This window comes from Columba livia, chromosome 2, assembly GCF_036013475.1.
Source record: "Columba livia isolate bColLiv1 breed racing homer chromosome 2, bColLiv1.pat.W.v2, whole genome shotgun sequence".
NCBI lineage: Eukaryota > Metazoa > Chordata > Aves > Columbiformes > Columbidae > Columba > Columba livia.
The window spans coordinates 130,555,234-130,577,700 of NC_088603.1; the positions used below are offsets into that span (position 1 = coordinate 130,555,234).

General features: G+C 34.6%; 1 long non-coding RNA gene across 1 annotated transcript in view; it reads right to left on the reverse strand.

The window, feature by feature from the left end:
- Positions 1-1,169: 1,169 nt before the first annotated feature.
- Positions 1,170-22,467, reverse strand: part of LOC110363797 (uncharacterized) — a 39,578-nt gene continuing 18,280 nt past the window's right edge. The window contains exon 2 of the long non-coding RNA XR_002422131.2: positions 1,170-14,619. This is a non-coding gene — a long non-coding RNA (uncharacterized LOC110363797). The remainder of the gene's footprint in view (positions 14,620-22,467) is intronic.

Genomic DNA, 22,467 nt, shown 5'->3' on the forward strand with positions numbered 1-22,467 from the left:
AAATATATAAAGGGTGAGTGTCATGAGGATGAAGCCAGGCTCTTCTCAGTGACAACCAGTGGTAGGACAAGGGGTAATGGATTCAAACTGGAACACAGGAGGTTCCACTTAAATTTGAGAAGAAACTTCTTCTCAGTGAGGGTGACAGAGCACTGGAACAGGCTGCCCAGGAGGGTTGTGGAGTCTCCTTCTCTGGAGACATTCAAATCCTGCCTGGACACATTCCTGTGTAACCTCACCCAGGTGTTCCTGCTCCGGCAGGGGGTTCGGACTAGATGATATTTTGAGGTCCCTTCCAATCCGTAACATTCTGTGATACTGTGATTCTGTGATGCCAACTACTGCCAACAGCAGCCCCATGCCAAGAGTGAAACTGGTCAAACTGGCAGAAATCTGCCTGGTGGAAATCATGTATGCAGCTAGTGATAAAAAGTGACAACAGAAGTAAGCTTAAAATCTGCTGACCTATGTCCTGCTCATACCAGAGCAAAGGAAGAGCATAGCAATGCTTGGGAGCAGGAGAAGTCACAAAACTGTCCACAAATATTTGCAAATAAGAGGGAGACTCACCCATAAAATAAAATAAAATAAAATAAAATAAAATAAAATAAAATAAAATAAAATAAAATAAAATAAAATAAAATAAAATAAAATAAAATAAAATAAAATAAAATAAAATAAAATAAAATAATAAAAATTGTAAAAACGGGCGGGGACACAGCAAAGACAGCTACACTGCTGGAGAAAAGAAGCCTAGACAAAAAGAAAAAAAAAAATGGAGGAAGTTTCTGAAGTGTAAACGGGATCATCAGAGACTTTTTTTTGAGAGAAGTGTGAGCTGGCAAAGAGAGCACTCATAACACAGAATAGGGTGCAAAACAGTAAAAAAGGGAAACTTGAAGAAACTCTAGAATTCCCAGAATTTAGGGGAAAAAAAGGTATATAAGGTACATATACATATATGTAAAAAGCCAGTATAACCTGTTTTTAAGGACAGAGATATGTACATCCTAGGTTGACAGTTATTCAATTTGTTCACATCCAGGGTCTTAACAGGCAACAATAACACTATTTTTAAAAGCAGTAGAAGTATAATTGATTGTGATAAGAAGCTCTAATCCCACCCTAAGTTCAGAGTTTTCCGAGATATAAATTAAAGATGACAGTGATGTAGTTTAAAATTTTAATTTATTTGTAATGAGTGCTTTGGAAAGTTTGTAATATTTGTTGTGTTGACAACTCCATGTGAAATCAATGGACATGCTACCAGTGTTGTAAAAAAGTAAAAATTAATAAATCTTTTACCAACTCTGTTGCTAAAGTTCAGTCACCAATGGAAAAATTGATGGTTGTGTTACTTTTTAATGGTTTATAGTGATTGCTCTAAACTACATTAATTTGTTGGCATTGTATAATAAACTCTGCTTTACAGTTTGGTTTTTTTGATAGTCTAAGAAAACATCCATGCAACACTGCAGATCAGTTCATCCTACATAACTTTTACAAATGTCTTCTGGCAAAATTAGAAATGTTTTTATATGAAAACCATTGGATTTGAGTTATATGACAATAGCTGTGATCCAGTTGTTATGACAGAGTTCTAAATTTAAAAAAGCTTATTTGCTTATTTTTCTCCCTCATTCTGGTACTATCCTGATATATGACTTTGACTAAGACATGTAAATCTACTTTTTTAAGTGATATGGAATGCAATTCAGAATGCCTACTGGCAAATTTTCAGCATGAAAAAAAAAATGAGGCATCAGAAATGAACATATCTTAAAAAAAAAATGCATTAATGCCTCAAAATTGTTTTTCTCTCCAAATAGGAATTATTATGTTTCTTTTGTCTTTATAACTGAAGCTCTGGAGTGTTATAAATGCAAAAACCACTACGCAAGTTCTGAAAAATATTAATTTCCACCAACTTATTTTTTAAAAAATAGATTTTACTTGTTTTCATTTGTTCATGAACCAGTTCTAGACATTGATTTGATTTGCATTGTACAAATGCTTGATATAAGTTCCAGTTTAGAAAATATTATCTCTATGCTAAGTGAATTGAGCAAAGAAGTATTACAATTGCCAATTTATTTCCAGATATTTGTTCCCATTTAATCAAACCGTAGAGTTTTCATCTGCAAAAGAAAGAAACTTCAGTACAACATTTAAAAACATACATAGAATTGTATCAGTAGCTGAAATTACAGATCTTCTAAACCTATTAACATTTTACTAAGTTTGACCTTATAAAAGTAGAATTTAGGGTTCATTCTAAGCATCCACCTCTTATTTCTTATTTATGTTAACAAGCACTACTAAGGTTTCTGTGGCAACTTGTCAGTTTTTCCTTAATAGTCATATAAACCTTTCATTAATGGCCAGCATGAATTAGACCTTCCCGTGGGCAACTTGAACTCAAATGTGGACTTTTATTAAAGGGTTTTTAATTGAATGAACAATTTTAATTTTTTAAAGAAGAATAGTTGTTTTGTTTTTTTTCTTTATATTCTTTCCCCCATTTAGCTTCTTTCATCCTGAGGTGTTACTTCAGGGCATAATTAGTAAGCATTTGGGGCTAATGCCCAAATATCAGATTCAAAGCCATTATTATAGCTTTCATGATCATGAAGACTGTAAGAGACATTTAAACCTTGAACTTTTTCAGAAATATCTGATGATTAAAAAAATAAAGAAGTCACGTTTTAGCAATAAAAATTGAAAGCATTCCTGTACAAAACTCAGAACTGTCCTCTATGGTACATGAATAAGATTGTATTTGATTTTGTTGTTACGACGGTAATGAATTTATTTGTAAAGTGTCTCAAGCTGATAAGTAAAATCTCAGTATCTGCTTTTAACAATAATATCTTGTGTCAGCATCCTTTCTGATCACTGCAAACCACAATCTATAGTAGAGTATCTGGGAATTGGTAGGAGGAAAAATACATCAGGAAAAAGGTTTTCTAAAAAAAAAAACCTACTACCAAAAGTCTCTCTTATACTTCCAGGTAACTTCAAGAACAGCAGAACTAATTAAGTCCATTCATCTGTGTATTTGCATCTCAAAGTTGAGAATCCACTCAGTAAAGATATCACTGAAAACAATAACAGCTATGGTAGAAAATATTTCTGTTATGCTTGTCTACTCAAATTACCTTGAAAACATTAGGTGTACCAACTACTTCTCAGCATACTAATAAATTAACATGTACATGCTCTTTATCCTAATGACAAAACAAAGGTGAAGTTGAAATAGCCAAGACTACATTTCCTGTAAGAAATGAAGACAGCAGAGGTTCATAGCAGTTGATCCAATATTCAGTCTATTAAAATATAGAAGAATACAAAACTATTGCTGAACATGGTGAGAAGGGAGAGCATTTCCCGAGTCAAAAATAAACAAACTGGTTTTGTTTAGTAAGTTCCATACAGTTGATGCCATTGTCTGCTAGCTGAGAAAATTTCAGGGTTTTTTTGGCTACTAAGAAAGAGATTGTGTTTTGTGAAAGATTTTATGACTAGGACACATCTCAACTCTGATTTAATGTAAATGGCATATAATTGTGCAGAAGTTTCCTCCAAAGTTTCTGTTGAATATCATAAATTTCACTTCCAAAGAAAAGAAAGAGGGAGAAGGGAAGGAATTAGGATAGTCTACAAATCAGAGAGTATTTGGAGCATCCTTACAGTGCCCATGTGCCATTTTTTCCACTATCTTCTCTTCACCTCCTCATGCTTATATAGCTTCTTATTAAGTCAGTGGACTTCCAAACATTGACATAGGAATAGATATATATGATTCAAAGGTAAATTATAGCCTTTGTTTTCACATTGCTTGGGCATAACATCATAAATATTATTTATAGCATTATTTATTTGAAAGTTGTTTCATCAGCTTATGCCTATTCTTACTGTAGCTTATTTAAGTATAACCTTTCCTTGAAATCTCATTTTAAAATAATGTCTCTGTTAATGGCCTATTAATAGACTCTCTTTAAAAAAAAAGTTCAATAGATTAAAAACACCAAGCTTAAACCATTGTTCTGAAAAATATTTCATTTATTGCATTCCGTATGATGATTTAAGTTAAATGTTGTATAGTTAGATGGTAAATTGCAAATACAGTAGTCTGTTTTATCATTTTGATGAAAACCATACCAAAATTTTCAATATAAATTAAATTTTCCTTGGAACTTTTGACTTGTGATGCAAAGGCTGCTTTTATAGATGTTTCTTCAAAGCTCTGTAATACGTTAAATGCATGTGACACTTAAATCATCTATTGTCACTGCACGTTCACCATTTTGTTTAAGGACTCAGAAACTAGACACACACTCTTCAGAACACTGAGGAAAGTGCTCAGTATGCAGAGGGTTGAGTCACATGATTCCCATTAATTTTAATGGGACTTACATGGATAAATCTGTGTGCTGAAATTCATGAGGAGTTAATGTCAATAGAATTTACTGTTCCCAACTTTGCTTTCTGAACCTTTGTGCCTGGCTACCTGCACCTCTGTAAAGGTCCTGGGGGAAGGAGAGGACAGAGCAGTATAAAGTGATTAAAACAAAGGTATTCAGAGTTTAAGATGTCCATGGTATGTGTTCAAAGGTAGGAAATAAATAATACCAAATGAGATAAAAGGTAGTTTTGAAATTATACTATCCTTAAATCTCTTTTGAAAGCATAATCTTCTTAATCATAGAGTGTTCTGTACATGATACATAATTTTTGATTTTTTTATTTTTTTTTTAAATCACGTAATAAATATATATTGATATTAAAGTCTGACACTTTAATGACCTGTATCAAATGGATGTTCACTTACATAATAAACAACACAAAAATATTCAGATGGGGTAATTTGAGTTTAACTTACATGTATAAATATAGTTGCTTGATTTCTGCGAATTTCAAACTGTAACGGATTCAAGCTAAACGCATTTAGTATGCCTAAAAAGTGTGAGGGAGAGAAAAAAAAAAAAAAAGAAAAAAAAAGAAAAAAGACAAAGAAAAGTCTAGGAAAGTGATTAGGACATATGAAAAGAAATAGTTAAGTGCTAGCTTTTGGGTTCAGTTCCTGCCACCACTGCCTTTACAGAAAACAGTGAAACTAAACTTGGATATGAATAAAATCAACATATATTATGAACATTTAAAAATCCAAATAAATTTCTAATCTTAGATCTTAGTCTATTGACTAAAAAAGTGATCATCTAATAACTTTTGAGACTTATTAAATGCAAAATATACCATCCAAGAGCATTTTTGGCAGGATTGTATGCAGCTTGTATTTATTAAATAGGCAGTTATTTGAGTTGATTAGCTACAAACATTTCATGAAAAAGAAATAATTGTTCTTTCACTATAAATATAGATAGTTTTCTTCACCACTTGCTGACTCAGCTTCACTTGTGGTCTGAAGGATGAAGTCATGTGGGTTTTTCATATTCTTGTTTTAATTTGTAACATTGGGAAGAATAAGAGCAGCAGTGAGTGCCAGCTTGCCCTTCTTCTGTTGCACCACTCCCAAGGACAGAGGCTAGAGAATCCCTCTGCTGTCTGGCAGAGCAAAATCACCAGTAAACTCTCTTTCAGAGAGTCAGGGAAGGAGAAGACAGCAATGATACCCAGTGTACTGACTGCACACAGATGGCAAACAACTCAAGGACTGGTGCTCACTTGTAGGAATAAACCTGCCCCCAAATGAGGACTTAGCAGAGACTGGAGAGTGGGCTGGTTTCTTGACTATCTCTGCCCAAGCAGCCTATGGAAACTGAGCTCATCAGAGTGTTTTCCTGATTTTTTAATCTGACGGAGCTGAATGTAAACTTGTGGAGAGCTCTTTGAATATGCTGGGCATCTCCAAGAAGCAGAAATTACAATTGACTTTTTACTGGAGCAGTTAAAAGATCATGGTCCTGATTTTCATACCGACATTGGGACCATAACTCTTTTACTGTTTTCTTTTTCAGCTCACTAATATTCCCAGGTAGTGTTCTGATCTGGGATATAGTTAGAACACAGTCATGGCCTGGAGGTAATGAGAAGGAAACAGAGAATGACTTGGACCCCAGCACCTAACTAATGAGTCCATCCTTCCAACAATTTTTCTCTTTACAAGGGGAAGTTTAGTTTTATTACTGCCCCCTTTGCTTCTTCAGGATATATACTTGGAATGGTTCCTACTTCAACCCTTCTGGCTGCCCTCTGTGCTGCTTAAAAATAATAATTACAAACCTTGTTCTTCTCTTAATACTCTGAATACCACTTGAGTGTGAACAGCTTGCTACACATATTTCTTTAAGATCCTGTCTGATTTTTGACACCACAGCTTCATAGGAAACTACTTCATAGGAAAGGCTATTGAAAAAAACTTGCAGAGACCTGGAGATACAAGAGCTATGCACTTGAAGAAAATGCCAGTTACATGGATTTGGAAGGATGGGCACTGTCATAGTGCCAGCTAGAGTGAAAGAATTATTGCAATTCACATTTGAAGAAGGAACATATTCAGAAATAGAATTACACATCAGACATAGAGGAGAAAACCAAACATATCAAACTCTGGAGCCATCTAATGTCATGTGAAAAATGTGGCTTGGTCTAAAAACTGTCCCTGTTGTGTACCAAAACATTTACTTAGAAAGCTATCCTCATTTCTGTGCTGTCAGAGAACTCCTTTCAGATAAATATTTAATAGTATAGACTTAGCTATAATTAACAAATTAAAATGTGCAGAATTTGCTGAAGATGATTTCATGGAATAAGATCAAATAATACTAAATGTTAACACATGCCACCCATGCACACGCTTAATTCGGGGTCTGTTCAAGGAAAGACATATGTAGGGAACAAAACAAGGTACCGTGGATATTTAACAATACAGTTGTTGTCAGCAGGGTGCTTGGAAGATAAAAGAAGTAGCCCTTAATCCAAAATAAGACTTTGCAAGTAGTGAGAGCTCTGAAAATGTGTACATACACATTTGGTAATAAAATTTTGGAAGATCATATATAACTTGTTTCAAACATAGAGAAGCAACCCAAAGGTACAAACAACTGAGTACCAAGGGAAAAAAAATAAAAAGACAGATTACAAAAATTAAAAAGAACTGGGAGGTGGATATTACAAGAGGGAACAGCGCTTAACCGCTTAACCTCTTTTATGTGCCACAGAATAACCTAAGTATAGCAGGATTTTTAAAGGACCAGTTTTTATGAATATCTCAAAAAAACTCTTCTAAAGTGAAGTAGGACATTTTAGCACAAAGTTTATCTGCCAGTGACTCATGGAAGCTGCTGCATTTCTCCTCTCCAATGACACACAGCAACAACTGGTGAATGTTTATGCATAAGCAGTCGGATACTGTAACTAGGATTGTTAAAATGGAAAATCTTAGCTTATATGGCAGTTGACACAGTATCCAGCTACTGCACAAGCAAATCATTAGCGCTGTATTTTAACAAAATGAGATTGTAATTAGATGCCTTTGATTCTAAAGGCAGAATGAGTTGCACATTTCTGGCTGCCGTTCCCAAAGCGTGACATCAGAGTAATCAGCCATTGACTGCAATTCTCTGCTCACCCCACATTTTTACTCCATTAGTAACTTGCAACTACTCTCTAGCAAGACAGGATTCTCAGTCAGCAGTGAGCAATAAATATCTCTGCCAAGGTTGATAAGATTTCTCAGACACATACTGTACTTTCTGTTTCATTCCTGTTTTTCAATTTCACAAGCTGTCTCTGTGTTGAAGTTGGGTCTGGATCACTGTTGACTTGTGCCTGCTCTGCCTCAGTAGGAATTAACAGTGTTCTTTTGTGCTAGCTGTCTTGAATGGAATAGGACCATCAGAATAGCTTTCTTTCACTCCACAGTGTGGTAAGACTGTCCAGCATCACCCCTGAATCCCAATTCCCACCTGTTGCAGTGACCCAATGGGTCACTGATTGCCAGCAAACAGAGTAACTTGCTTCCATATGCTGGGTTGTGGCCACCTCAGCCTGGCTGTAGGACTGGGAAATCCTACAATCCTGTAGATTAAAATTACCTGTACTCTTTCTCTTGGGATCTGAGCATAGTATTGCTAGCCCATTGACTTCAGCAAGAACTCTGTACTTAGAATAATTACAGAATTGGGTCCAGAATCTGGAACTACACATCTCAAAATGGAGATTAATGACTACATTCAAGAGCTATTCCCCAAAATACACAGTATTACCATAGGACATCACAAATGATGTGTGAAATGAGGCACCTTTGCCAACTGGCAGTGCACAAAGAGGATAAAGAAAATGACATGTAATTATTAATGTGCTATTAGATATGATATTCAACCTATACAAAGGCAGAAAAGTCTGATAAATCCAAAAGTCTTAGATTTGTTTTAAAAATAATAAACTACTTGGAAATTTCTTTTTAACAAATTTCACCAGAACTTTCTTCTGGAATGGAGAAGGTTCCAAAAAATGAAAGAGAGACGTTTTAAACTAGTCTCCTCTTCTCAAAGCTCAACCCCTTCTTTCTCTTTACTTGCAAAAACTCAAGCACCTCTCAGGAATATTATCAAATTCCCTTAAATACTAGGGGATGAGAAGAAGGAGAGCTATGACATTGGTAAAGTTTTGAGGGAATTGTGGATGTACCTTTATTTGCCAACATAACAGATGTAGTGCTCTCTTTTACAGACAGAAATGAATACAAGGTGTGTCTGCAAAAGCATAGACTAATAATTAATTATTATTTTTTTTCCAGTTTCATGAATTTAATGTTTTGTGGCAGATTATAAAGCATACACTACCCAATCGGAGAGAGAAGCTTAGTAAAATGTGTTAAAAAAAGATTAAGAAAGTGCATGCACCAGTGTCTGGAATCAGTTCTGTAAGTTTCCCAAAGGCAATTTCAATAATTTCAGAAAGTCCCTACACATTTTAAAATAGAAACGTCAGGCAAATCAGAATCTCTCCTGTTCTGAAACATGAACAGTATTATTTATATATGAAATGTTTTGAAAAGGTGAGATGAAGTTACAGGCGCAGAGAAAACTGAAGAATATTAATCCCGGGCATTTAATTTGCAGCATGGCCAACTGACTTTTTTCGGCTTTCATGGAGAGCTTATCTTCTGTTTGTTTAATTGAAAATGTATAAAGAAAATTTGTAAATGCTGCACTAAATTTTTGCTAAGAAAAAAAAAAAGGTTGACTACAAAACACCAGTGATCACAATTTCAATTAAGAGATGGCCAGCAGGTCATCAAAAGATACATTAAAAAAAAATTAATATTGAATTGTTTCTAATGGTATCCAGCAGGCATCAGCACTGTGGCCAGTGTTATTCAGTATTCCCAGCAGTGATCTGGAGGTGCAAATAGAAATTACCATGTTAAAAATCTGTGGATGACAGAAAGATTACTTGAGTAGTACATAATGAGGAGACCAAGGAAGAGATTTCTTTACAAGCCAGACCCACTGAAAAAATGAGCATTTTGAGAGAGATGAATGCATGGTCATATATCAATACAAGGATATTTTACCCCCAAAAAATGGGGTACAGTGCCTTGAAATGCCTTGATTCTGCAACGATTTATGGACCATAGAGGACCAGCAACCCAACATGAGCTGCCACTGTGAAGCTGCATGAACAGAGCTAAAGTAATCCTTGAATCCTGATGCAATTGTTGGAATAATTCCCATAGTTCTGTTGTCCATATTTAATGGGAATGGTGGAAAAAAAATGAGAGTTCACGAAATTGCATTCAAAATTAATTTGAGAGCAGGAGAACATTATTCGCTGTGAAACTATAAACTCAATCTGTTTGATTCTTAAAAAGGGGAGCTGACGCAACTTTATTAAAGTTTATAGATCATGGGACAAAACCCTTGTACAAAAATACTGTATCCTGAAGGGAGAATAACATGACAACCACCCCAACCCACCATTCTTCAAAAGAAAAATATAATAATAATAATAGTAATATTTCTGGAAGTTGAACACTGACAGATCAGGAACAAAACCATTTTCTAATAATGAAAATAAATGTTGAAATAAATTGCCCCAAAATGATGAATTCTTCCTATTGGCATATCTTCAAATCATGATACAGGTTAGAATTTCACCAGAAATTAGCTGTTCTTTAGTTAAATAAGAATTTTATTGGACTTGATGCCAAATAAATCAAATAGATATAATTTAAGGATCCTTGACATACCAGCAAAATATCTGATGTTGGATTTCACAAATCCAAAACAGAATAGAAAAAGGAAGATACACAACAGAGATAAATTGGAATGATCTATTCAAAATTACATTGTCTGAAGATCTGAGGCCCAAGTTGGGACTTTTTTTATAGTTCTAAGTGAGGATCTCTGACTATAGACCATATGCTCTACTGTGGTATGTATTGCATAACTATGGAAAATGTCTTAATGTAGGTATTTTTCATATGCATAAAATTGTCTGTAAGAATTTATATCCCAGCTGGTATGATGTTATGCAGAAACAATATCATGTGTTGTTCTGCAAGTTGTGCATATGTTTGGTTTCTGAGGCCAAAAATCAGGATGTGGTTTGAAGAAAAGTGGGAGGAGTCAACTAGTAAAAGTGTTATACCATATGACAACCTCTAAAAAAAAACACATCAGTTGGGAAAATATATAGCAGAAGCACAGACTGCCTTTACTGCAATAACTAGTGATCTGCTGTGCACATGTGCACATTCGTATACCACTAGAGTTTTCAAAGAATAGCATTGCAACCTGTTGTTTGTGTAGTCTAAATGTCCAGAACAATAGAGCAAAACCACTTTTTTGTCTTGTAATCTGATACATTGTGCCAATATACATCATTCTGAATTTCAGTGTATTAGAGACAAACTAGATTATTAAGAATAAAAATTGCTTCCATGTCTAGCACAGGAGACAGGATCGTCATGTCACCCTGTACACAGGTCCACTTGTAGGCTTTCTTTTGATTTTGGAGAAGCTCCTGAGTAATTATCTGCTAGAGAGTGATGGTTTGTAGGTCACCTTAGTGGATTTTATAGATACAAGAATGACAGGACTCATGACCTGGAAAGTGTCCATCTTGTAAACAACTTGAGGTACCATTTCCTCAGGTGAGTCATGCATCTATTTCAGTCTGAAAATATTTTACTACTGGACCTAATATGGGGAAGTGGAAACATATTTTTGGATCTCTAAGTTAACATACCAGGTCTCCCTAGGTATTTCACTGGGGCTAGATATTCACAGTAGAGTGAAAGTAAACAGCTTCAATCTCAGAAAGCACATATAATACATTCATTTTTAATAAATAAATAAATAAATAAATAAATAAATAAATAAAGTTGAAAGTAGCTTTATGCACATCTCTTCTTGATACATAACTCAGCTGAAATAGTAGGAAAAACAGGTTTCTTGGTGAAATCACAGCATTTGTAGCTCCCTGTTTGTTTCCTACATTATGTTTTTAAGTGTGTTTAAATTTTCAGGCCCTACATGGACACATTTAGTCACATTAATTTCTCTAATATGTTAAATCAAGTTTTCAGTAGTTTTTTTTAATTATTCTGTGTGTTCTGACTGTATGATTAATGTAAGTAAATACTTAATCACCAGATGGAATACAATTCTGCTTCCTGAATTTACGTAAGTACCGCAATTAAAGTAACTTGAAATAGCAACATGAATAAGCTATACACAGATTAGCCATTTTCACAATTAAAACATAAGTCCAAAAGATGTACCAATATATTTGAACTGCTCTGAATTTAGTTAAAAACAGCAAATAAATGAAACGTTATTCTCAAGTGTTAATCTCTATTTTAATATTTATTTTACCAATAATCCTAATTTATCCCTTTATATCATATAATAATTATGGTTTCTTACTTTTTAGTAGGGCCTGATGTCTTTGGTGGCATCTGGTGAGCATGTGTCGGTGATATGACATGCATTTCATACACCTGCACTTCAGCTGTGAGCTGACACCTACCACAGGCAAAGCAGCAGGTAAGAGACACCTTTGTCACTTCACTGATAATCTAAAAACCAAAGTGCTGTATTCCTAAATTTGATGTTCTTATAAACCATTTTCTTTCTGTATTTGATTACTTAATTGCCTTTCCTACCTTAAATGCTGAAAGTTTCAAACAAGAATGCATTTTTTTTAATGTCACTAACCTTACAAACTCAGATCTGTGTTCAAGGCCAGAACACACATCAAGGTAGGTTGTGAGAGCATAAAGCTATACTCAAGGTCAAGTCTAGGGCATGATTTAGGATATGGAAAAGGAGAATTCTCCAGTGCACACAGTCCCCTTGCATAGCTCTGCAGTGACAACCATCCAGTCACCTTTCTGGCAATGTCACATGTCCTAGGATAACCTTGAGATTGCCTATTGGTAAGAAAGACGGGTTAAGCAATCTGGCCTGTTGGCAAACCCAACAGCTCAGTCTTGAGCAGAGCTAAAGGAAGGCAACACAAAGTGGGGCTCAAGAGATACACCATCCTGAGCATACTCCATGCCTATTTTCAGAGTAGACATCATCAGTACTGTCAGTATAATAAGTGGATAGCCTGTTTGCTTGTAGCATTTTACTTTGATATAGATTTTCTACAATTTCCACTCATTTCCTTTCATGCAGCACAAAATAAGTACAGCCATATGGCAACAGTTCTGCCACCAAAATTCTCTACAGGAGACTCACAACAATCCAAGTCTTTTTGGTCTTGTTCTTTCAAGAAATATTAATGAAATCAGCATGCTTATTTAATGGGAAAAGCCATGGCATTTGCATATGACTTTTCATATCATGGCATGATCCAATCTGAATTCGCCTAAAGGTAAGGGCTCTTCCAGTGATATATTTTAACAGCCTTGAGACACTAGCCAGACAAAGATGTCTCTGAAAGTTTAGTAGATGAAATGCAAAACACGGGCCATGCTAATGCTAAGTATGTTTTTGTGAGGATGACAGAATTCTGATGACCATAAGATCTCTTTAAGGAGGCTTTTCTATTCACAGTAACCCTCCCTTCTATCAGTCTTCAGAGATCTGCACATTCCAGAAAAGATACCCAAAAATCAGTCCATTAAAGAGTTAAAACCAAACAAACACACACACACACACACACACACAAAATACTTAAAGTTGCCATTACCACCTTAAGAAATGAGGTCTTTCAAGATGTATAGTCCAAACTGTCTTTTCTCTCAAAAGCAAGAAATCCAACAAGCAATATTTAAGTACTTTATGAAACCCTTTTCTGTTGCACTGTAAAACATGTAAAGATTGTGCAACAGTAGGCAGAAGTGTGCATTATCATCTATTTACAGATAGGGCAACTAGAACAGGTAAAATGACCTACACACTACTGCAGTAGCAGCAATTCACCTTCTATTTACCCTAAACACTGTGTCAGGCAACACTTTTTTTCCATGCCTGAAAATTTTCTTATTTTAAAATGCTTTTTTTATTTTCAGATCCAATTATTTTTTAAGAATTAACCAATTTCTATCTATTTTTGGTTTTACATTTTCCTTTTGAGACCCTTTTGTAGTTTGGAAGATAAAGACCTTTCCAGGTTGTATTTATTAATTTCTGTTGAATAACCTTGACTTCTTAGTGCTTACTCTGTGAATGGAAAAAGAATTTCTGGAAATGGTAATAATTGTCACTAAATTCAAAGGTCTGATTCAGGAAAACACATCTAAAACAAACAAACACACAGACAAAGTGCAACATTAAAACAAACAATTAAACATTTGCCTAAATTCATAACGAAAAGAACATAAAAAATACTGAGTTGGAAATGTGATAAAACAGCAAAGCAGCAGTCATTGCATGAATCAATAATTTTCCTTACAAAATAAACTCTGAAATTCTAATGAATTAAAATACATTCTCCTTTGGTTTAGAAGAATCTTAAGGAGGTTCAAAAATTCGTTTTGCAATCTCTGACAGTCGCTTTAAGCAGCCATTCATTGTAAACAATGACAGAAACATCCCATCTTCCATGTTCCTCTGGTAGGACAAAAATCAGATGATAGAATAAAAAATAAACTAGACAAAATGAAAACAATAAGACTTTTCTGCCCCAAACTGTGTCCTTTTTCTTAATAGAGATTTTGGAAACCTTAATGCTTTAAAAAAATGGGTAAAAGAGTGACCTCTGAACAGCAGGTTCTGGGATTTAGACATGTAAATAATTTTTTCTCTTTGAACTTGAAAATGAAGGCTACGGTTTGCTCTGCCACCACTCACGGGGCTTTGATGACACAGACGTAGAAGCTTTGAGTAAAATGGAAATGTCAGTCGCCAGAAGCATAACCGTGAGCAAATCCTGGTGAGGTCTCTTGTCCCGTCGCAGGTCATCAGCTCCTTTCTGTCCCTTGCCCAATGTCAGGGGCTGTTTCAGCGCTGCCGTTACTTTTCCAAATCTTGAGCTGGCAATAGGACTTGCAAGGTTTGTCCACATGATTACAGGCAAGAGAAGCTTTAAAGTACACAGCCTGTTAAATTCCAGTAAATAAGTTATTGCATATTTTAGAAGGAGCTTCTTACCACATGGCTCACAATTAGTGTGTCCATTTCAGCATTAAAAAGGTACCTAGGAAAAGAAAATGTGTGTATAAGTACAAAAAAATATCAGAATAGAGCACTTAGACTGAATAATTAATACCATTTTATGTTATGCAACCATATATTTTAATCATCAAAGATGACTAAGGCTACAAATTCATGTTTATTGAAAAGGATGCATTTCTTAAGTCACCATTTAAAATGGATTTTTATGGCCGGTCTTAATAACCAAGAGGCAAAATGTGTTCCACTTCATGGACGTGCTGAAGATACGAGTTAAATGGCCAAGACCACTCTCTAAATCCCTAGGCAAAAAGGCAATAGAACTGTTATTGAGGCAGAACAAAGAAAGAACTTTCTTATTCTCTCTGTATTTACCATCTTTAAATATGAGTAAAAGCTAGTCTAAAAAAACAAAGTCAACAAATTTGCCTGGCTCACAACACACTATGTGTTTGCATTATGGGTTTACAGAACCGATGATCATCATAGATCTGCTCCACAAAACTGATTTCACCAGAAACACTACTGGAAAACATGTTTTATACCAAAGCACAACATTTTCTCACCTCATCTTCACCAGTGAGGACAGGTCCTTCTGCTTCATGGGGTTCTACTTCCTCTCAATTTTCTTCATGCTCTTACCTGATTAATCACACTACTGAAACATATTTTAATCCAAATAAACCAGCTCCTCTTCAAGAACAGTTTTCAGTAGTGTTTAAGAGTTTAAGCACAAATACAGTCCAAAACATTTTGCTATCTTGATGCACATAATAGTTATACACAATAATGAGCTTCATATATCTTCCTATTCTACTGCAGTTGCACCATGAAGTTCACTTAACATAAAAAATAAAAATAAAAATTGAAAAATATTGAAAGTCACATCATTATTTTGCAGTAAGTACATGATATTTTTGTGTTTCTGCATTTACATGATGGAGCGTTTCATGTTCTTATAAACTATGCTTTCTGATCATAACTGTCCTAGCTGCAGAGGAAGCAGTTTCAGTATGTTCAGGCTGAATGTCCCCAGATGGAGGTCACTGCTTCTTCCGAGCTACCAGTTAAGCTGCTCACATAGTCACTCCCTAGCCCAAATCAATCAGAGTGGACCCAACTAATTTAAGTAGTAACTCAGCAAAGAGGCTAGGGATTGCACTCATGAGTGGCTCAGGGATTATAAATTCTGGTACCAAGAAAAGTGGCCAGAAGCTTAGGGCAAGATGAAAATTGTGATTTTTAGCTATGAAAGAAACAGTTTGAAGAAAATGTATTAGCAACGATCAAACTAAATGTAGTCATATTTTGCTTTCATAGGACTCTTTCACAAATAGATGATTTTATCTTTGACAAGTGACTAGCAACACTAAGGTAATGCCCAACTAGTAATAAGAACTTAATAAGAACAGGGGGACTTAATCCAGTGTAAAGTGACTTGAGATCAGAATATGCCTCAGGATGATTTCTACAGTGATTATTTGAAATAAATAAAATCAATTAAGAAGTCCATGCTTTAAACATTCCTAAAAGAATTTGAAAGATGAAGAATTTTAAGCAATAATAACTTCTGTGAAACAAAAGTAAATTCTTATTTAATGGCTTTTGTACGTTTACTCAGTAGACTTCAATTCATAAATGAAAGATTTATTTATTCAGAAATGAGTATGCAAACTCTTAAGTGTAGTGTGAAAATACCATATAGGCCTCAGCTTTCTCCATTTTTGTTTCCACCATTCACTATAAAAATATTCCATGGTGATCTGCTTATTCCCAAATGGACTGACTAGGAAGAAATCAGTTTACAGTGAATCCACTTTTTCTTCTTTCTTTTTTTTTTTTTTTTCCCCTAAGTTATCCTTGTATATTTCTCCCTATTTGGACCAGGCATACTTTTATTTAGCACTCTCCATACCTTATTCGTATCTGTCAACAAAAAATGCGCGTCACAGTCACACACCAAGGCACAAGTCACAAAACTCACGAAAAAAAAAAGTAAAAGAAATTGTATTTATATGTCATTTTGATAGTCAGGGGACAAGAAGTGTCCCACTCTTTCTAAAAATAATGCTTCATACAGGTGTCATCTCTGTATTTCACTGAAGTTATCAAAAGAAAAAAGTTGTCATTTATAGAAGTAACTTCCTACTGTTGGAATAAAATGATCTGCTTTAAATCACAGTTCAGTCTGTCCATACTTTTCTTACATGAAAATCACTCTTACATGTAGGGAAATGGAAGAAAATAGTTATATTAACCCACCATCAACCTATCTGATCTACACAAATAACACACATAAACTCTCTTATGGTGATCTATTTCTATCAAAAATAGATTGAAAGTATTTACTAGGCCTTAGAAAAACAGAATGAAAAAGAGCAAAACCAGCTACTTCTGCCACCTATAGCAATGATGAGCCAATAAACAACCTCACCATATTGTCTTGTCAGGCATATCTAATAGAGATGAAAAAGTCTCTAATTAGGGCATTAATTCCACACTGCAGTTGCAATGCAACCTCACTTTCACTGACAGGTGCAATACGTGGGTGCAAATTTCTTGGCATCAGCAATCTACTCTTTTGCATTTACATTGCTAAGCAACGTCATTACTTTGATTGACTTATGTACAGTACTACACTTTCACCTCTTAGGTACAGAAAGAAAAGATTTATTCTGATTTCAGTGCCACAGTTTTACACAGATGTAGTTCCAATGAATTAAGTGCACTTACTCCTAATTCACAGCCATGGAAGAAAAATAATTTTCTTGATTACCCTCCTATTTAGAAAGCTCTAACTCTTTTGAATAGAATAAAGTTACACTGGTTTAAAACTCACATGACAGTTAGGGGCATAGTTACATGTATTTTTCCACAAGAAGATGGCAGCTGTCCCCAAAGTGTAATGCGAGTTAACTAGGAAAAGGTGATTGACTGATGCCGAGGTTAATTGCTTGTTGGCATGCTAGAAAGCCTATGCTAACAAGTGCTGCTTATAACTAACAAGTGCCAATTATTTCCTTATATTCTAGTGCACATTATATTATGCTAGGCACCATCCAAACATCCGGAAAGATCCAGGCATCCCTGCCCTGATCTGATGAGTTAATGATTTAAGAAAACTATTCTATTTACTGACAGAAATGTTTTGGTGCATGTTGCTTATCACAGATGTACAGCTCTTCAAATGTTATAACACAGAGAGCCTTTGGTAAAGTTATCAATGCACTGAACATGTATTCATAATGAAAGTGTAAACAGCTACCTGATCATAAACTTTGTTTTCTCTTTTGCTGACCAAAAGCTTACATTAACACATAGTACTTATTACGCTATTGTTAGAAGCCAGTGAAATCTTTAAAAGTGCTGATATTTTAATCCTGTTTCCATATCTACATGTGGAAAAAAAACATGTTTTCTATATATAATTGGTTACCAAGTGTACCTACAAGCCTGACAAAACTTCCCACCTAATAGGTAGATTATTGTGTAAAATATAGCCTAATATTTGTGTAATGCATTCACATGGCTTGAAAATATGCTGACAGAACCAGAATGCATAGCATCATCCATTGTTAAATTGATATTAAATTCATAATTTTGTTCCTGAAGCATCAGTAAATACCAATTTTAATTGCATTAATAAAATGTGAATTATGAAGGTAGAATTGTACTGACTATGATAATAATGATTTAAAATACGATTAAAAAGTAACAGCTCCTAAAGAAAGAGGAAGTTAATGTACCAAAAATAATAGTGCAAAGCCAGCCTGTCCCCCTCTCCTAGGCAAGTCATCTACCTTGTATCAGCTGGAATAAAACAAGCAAAGTTGACCTGAGTAGGGAACTTGCCAGTCTTTCAGGCTTTCTTTGCAATAAATCTTACAGTGTTTGGTAGAACACTGCATGCCTTCTCTGTTACTCCTTGTCTAGTTTCGAAATAAACGTGTAATGGTATCACAACATAGTATCAAAGTTGAAAGCCTTTGGAAATGCATTAATTGTGAAAGCTGGGAATTAATAACACTTTCTTTCCCTTTTCTAAATGTTAAGACATAGAATGTGTCAAATACTGTGATAATCTGTTGAAAAAGATAAAAAGTGCCTAAGATATGGGTACAAACTGTAACACAAGAGGTTCCACTTAAATATGAGAAGAAACTTCTTCACAGTGAGGGTGACAGAGCACTGGAACAGGCTGCCCAGGGAAGTTGTGGAGTCTCCTACTCTGGACACATTCAAAACCGGCCTGGATGCCTTCTTGTGTAACCTCATCTAGGTGTTCCTGCTTTGGCAGGGGGATTGGACTAGATGATCTTTCGAGGTCCCTTCCAATCCCTAACATTCTGTGATTCTGTGATATGGTTTGACCTCTCCTAGTCCTGTAGTACAGAGACCATCTCAGAATACCACTGTGCTGAGAAACTGAAAGAATGCAACAAAACTTCTCTGACCGTATGCCTTGTTCAGTAGGCACGGACATTCAGAGCAGGGTTGGGTGAGGTGACTGTAAAAATGAAAATATTTAAGAAAATCTAAAAATGTTAAAATTGTATTTGCAAATACAGCGTCAGTATTCCTAAATTGTTTTAGAATAGATAAGTACATTTCTGCACCTATCAAACACTTAATAAAAGATAGCTTCTCTAGGCAATTTGCAAACCATAGTTTCATCTAGATATACATCACCGTAAATCAGGAACCTTCAGTTCTCAGTTTTTCTAAACAAGTACGCCATAATCTTTCCTAGCCCTTTTTCTATCAGACCCTCATAAATCTACCACATTGTTCTGTCTCCTCAGAATGCAGTCAAATTTGCAAATATTTTAAAGGTATTGTGAAATACACATATAGCAAGTCTATCATCCTTAGTAGGAGTTAGTAATTTCCTTCACCTGCAGTATATATGTCATTTTAACACATCTTTAATAGACACCAACTAATCATGTTTAAAGGCTACCTCTTTATTATTGCCCTTTATCCATAAACTGCTCTTTTCACTGACCTTAATATATAAGGTGAAGATAGACAATTGTTCCACATAAATGCTTACATATATGATTTTGATTTTAGGATATGTAAGGTAGAACTAGTTTGGCTGGAGATAACTAATATTTTCTTAATTTTCAAGTGCCGTAGTTGAATATATATGGTTTTGTTCTAAACCACCTAATACTCTCAGAAATACCAATGACCCTAAAATTCAATGCCTTCATTTTTTTCCTATATCCTGTATTTTATAAAAGAATAAAAGCATAATGACATTTATAATTGCAGATTCTTTAAGAACAAAGTACTACGTGAAATTTATAATATAAAATTTCCCTCTTCCTGGAATTACAGTTTTGTATTTATTGAATGCATTCACAGTCTCCCTTAGGATGTGAAATGTATGGAAATATATGTGCATTACTAAAGAAAGAACTAAATTTATTCTTTCCCCACATCATGCTCTTCTTTGCAGTAGAGATTTTTAATTCAACACAGAGCTAGAATGAGATGGAGCCAATTTCCTGGTCTATATGTGTGACAAATGCTAAAAGTGGCACAAGATTAACAAATTAGTTGATGTATATATCTTTAAAGATTTTTTTACTATGTCCCAAATCAAAATGCGTGCTTTATTTGAAATGAAGATTTCTTTAGAGTTAAGTATTAAATAGGAATCTTATATATTCCTGTAATTTTAAGATACAATGATGGCACGTATGACAAATAAAGAACAGCTACCTGAGAAAAAATGTATAAGAAGGCTTTTACAGCACAGAACTCTAATAATAACAAACCTTAGGGCTATAAATTTTATATTTAGTGATTAAATCTGATATTTTAATGAGAAACTTATTGTGAAAAAGTTAGTTATTTCAGTACACAAGCATTTATTTTATATGTGAATATTAACAATGCATTAACTACCAAAATATTAAATTCTTTCTTGTTAAATCGTGTGTCAGATAGAAGCTTTTTTCAAAGTGAGTATGGAGAGGTCTACAGTATAGACATACGTGCCATGATAGAAAGGTTTCTTTATGATGGTCTGAAATAAAAAGTATGGAACTTGACCTTTTTAGCTGACATAGTAATCACCCACTTGATGTAATCCAGATATCTAACACCAAACAATAAAAACATCTGTGACAACAAAAACATGTAAAGCTTGTGGAATTATTTAATTTTTTTAAAATAGCAATATTTAATAACCAGATAAGCCTGAATTGGTTATTCTTACACACACAAAAAAAAAGTTTTACATTTTGCAAATGGTAGTTTTAAAGGGCTTTTAACTTAGATGTGAAAGCTTTTTAAGCTCTCATGCATATGTTTTGGAGTTACCTCATTCATTCTGCTTTTAGGACCTTGTCATAGTCCACCTGTTTTGCTTTTGCTTAAATTACATCAAAATAATAGCTTTCTTTAGAGGAAAAAAAAAAAAAAGAAAATCCTACATTTCTACTGACTGTATCCAAACATGATAATATGCTTAAAATTCAAGAGGAGCCATATTCAGGTTGCATGTCTCAGTCACCCAATCTCCCTTTCACATATCTGTTCATGTTGACAGACTATGTCATAATACATCAACAGAAAGATCAGCATAGAAGAACAAAAATTCGCCGCCTGACAGCAAGAGGAAAACTGATTTCTACTATTAAATTAGCAAAAATATACCAATACTTCACTACCAATAAGGACACCACGGCTAAAAGCATTTACCATATTATAATTCTGAATGAGCATTGGGAATTTTTTGTTTCGATAATCTTTAAACACAGAAAAAAAGGGGGGGGGAAGTGCGGACTCAGGGATGTCTACATACTTACAGGAAAACAACTGATTTCTGCCAAATTATGCCCTACCGTTTTGATTTTTGTTAATATTTTAAATATTAATAGTAAATATCCATTTAATTAGAAAGCACTGAGTGGAGTTTTTGCAGTATTCATTTCTGACAGAGGGTCTTTCTTGTGAGGTCAAGGAGACCTGTGGAAAATGCTCCGTATCAAGACAGTACATCAGCTTCTCTATATCTAAGAATTTCTACTCATGTAAAAAGTATTCTGACTCTCTCATTGCTAGATATAATTTTAGTATACTATATTGAGCAGTGGTGTTTCACTAGGAATTTAACAATACCTCGAATAAATAATGTCTTTTGCAGCCTAGGGCAACATCTGCCACTTATGCATTAATTCTGTCCCTGTTTGAACACTCTACAACATATGCACTTCTCTTTTGTCTGTTATCCTAGAGTTGTGTTATTCCCAAATATTGACATCATCTACTTTTATCAGCACTAACTGCTCTGAAGCTTCCTAGTCTCATGCTCAGCTCTATTTCTTTCTATTGATTATCTTCCTCACTCCAGCAGGTAGCTAGCCAGCGAGGCTGTCCTGAGAAATAGCTTCCAATGACTTTATACGCACAATTTACACGGAATTGTTTAAAGAAGATATTAGCCTCAATACAAATCAGTGAACCTCATTTAGTCAATACTGCACAATTCAGCTGTTGGCACCCTGTCACATGTTAGTCTTTAACGTCAACTACCATACCCAATCTGCACATTAGCCATAGTATTTAGTTTCATATTAAAATGAGGCTAGTTTTTCACTTTTCTTTTTGAAATCTATTCAATATACTTTTTACATCACCTCATTGAACCATATGATAGTAATATAATTTTAAGTATAAAAACCTGAGATTAAATGCTTGATTTTTGACAGTGTCCTTAAATATAATAAATTCAAAGGCAAATACTGTTAAGTTAAAATGGAGTGTTTTTCATTAAGTCCAATCAAATGGTAGACAACAAAGGATCTTTTATTTGAGAATATGAAGTGAAAATGAAAACCAGAAAACCTTTACTAAGAAA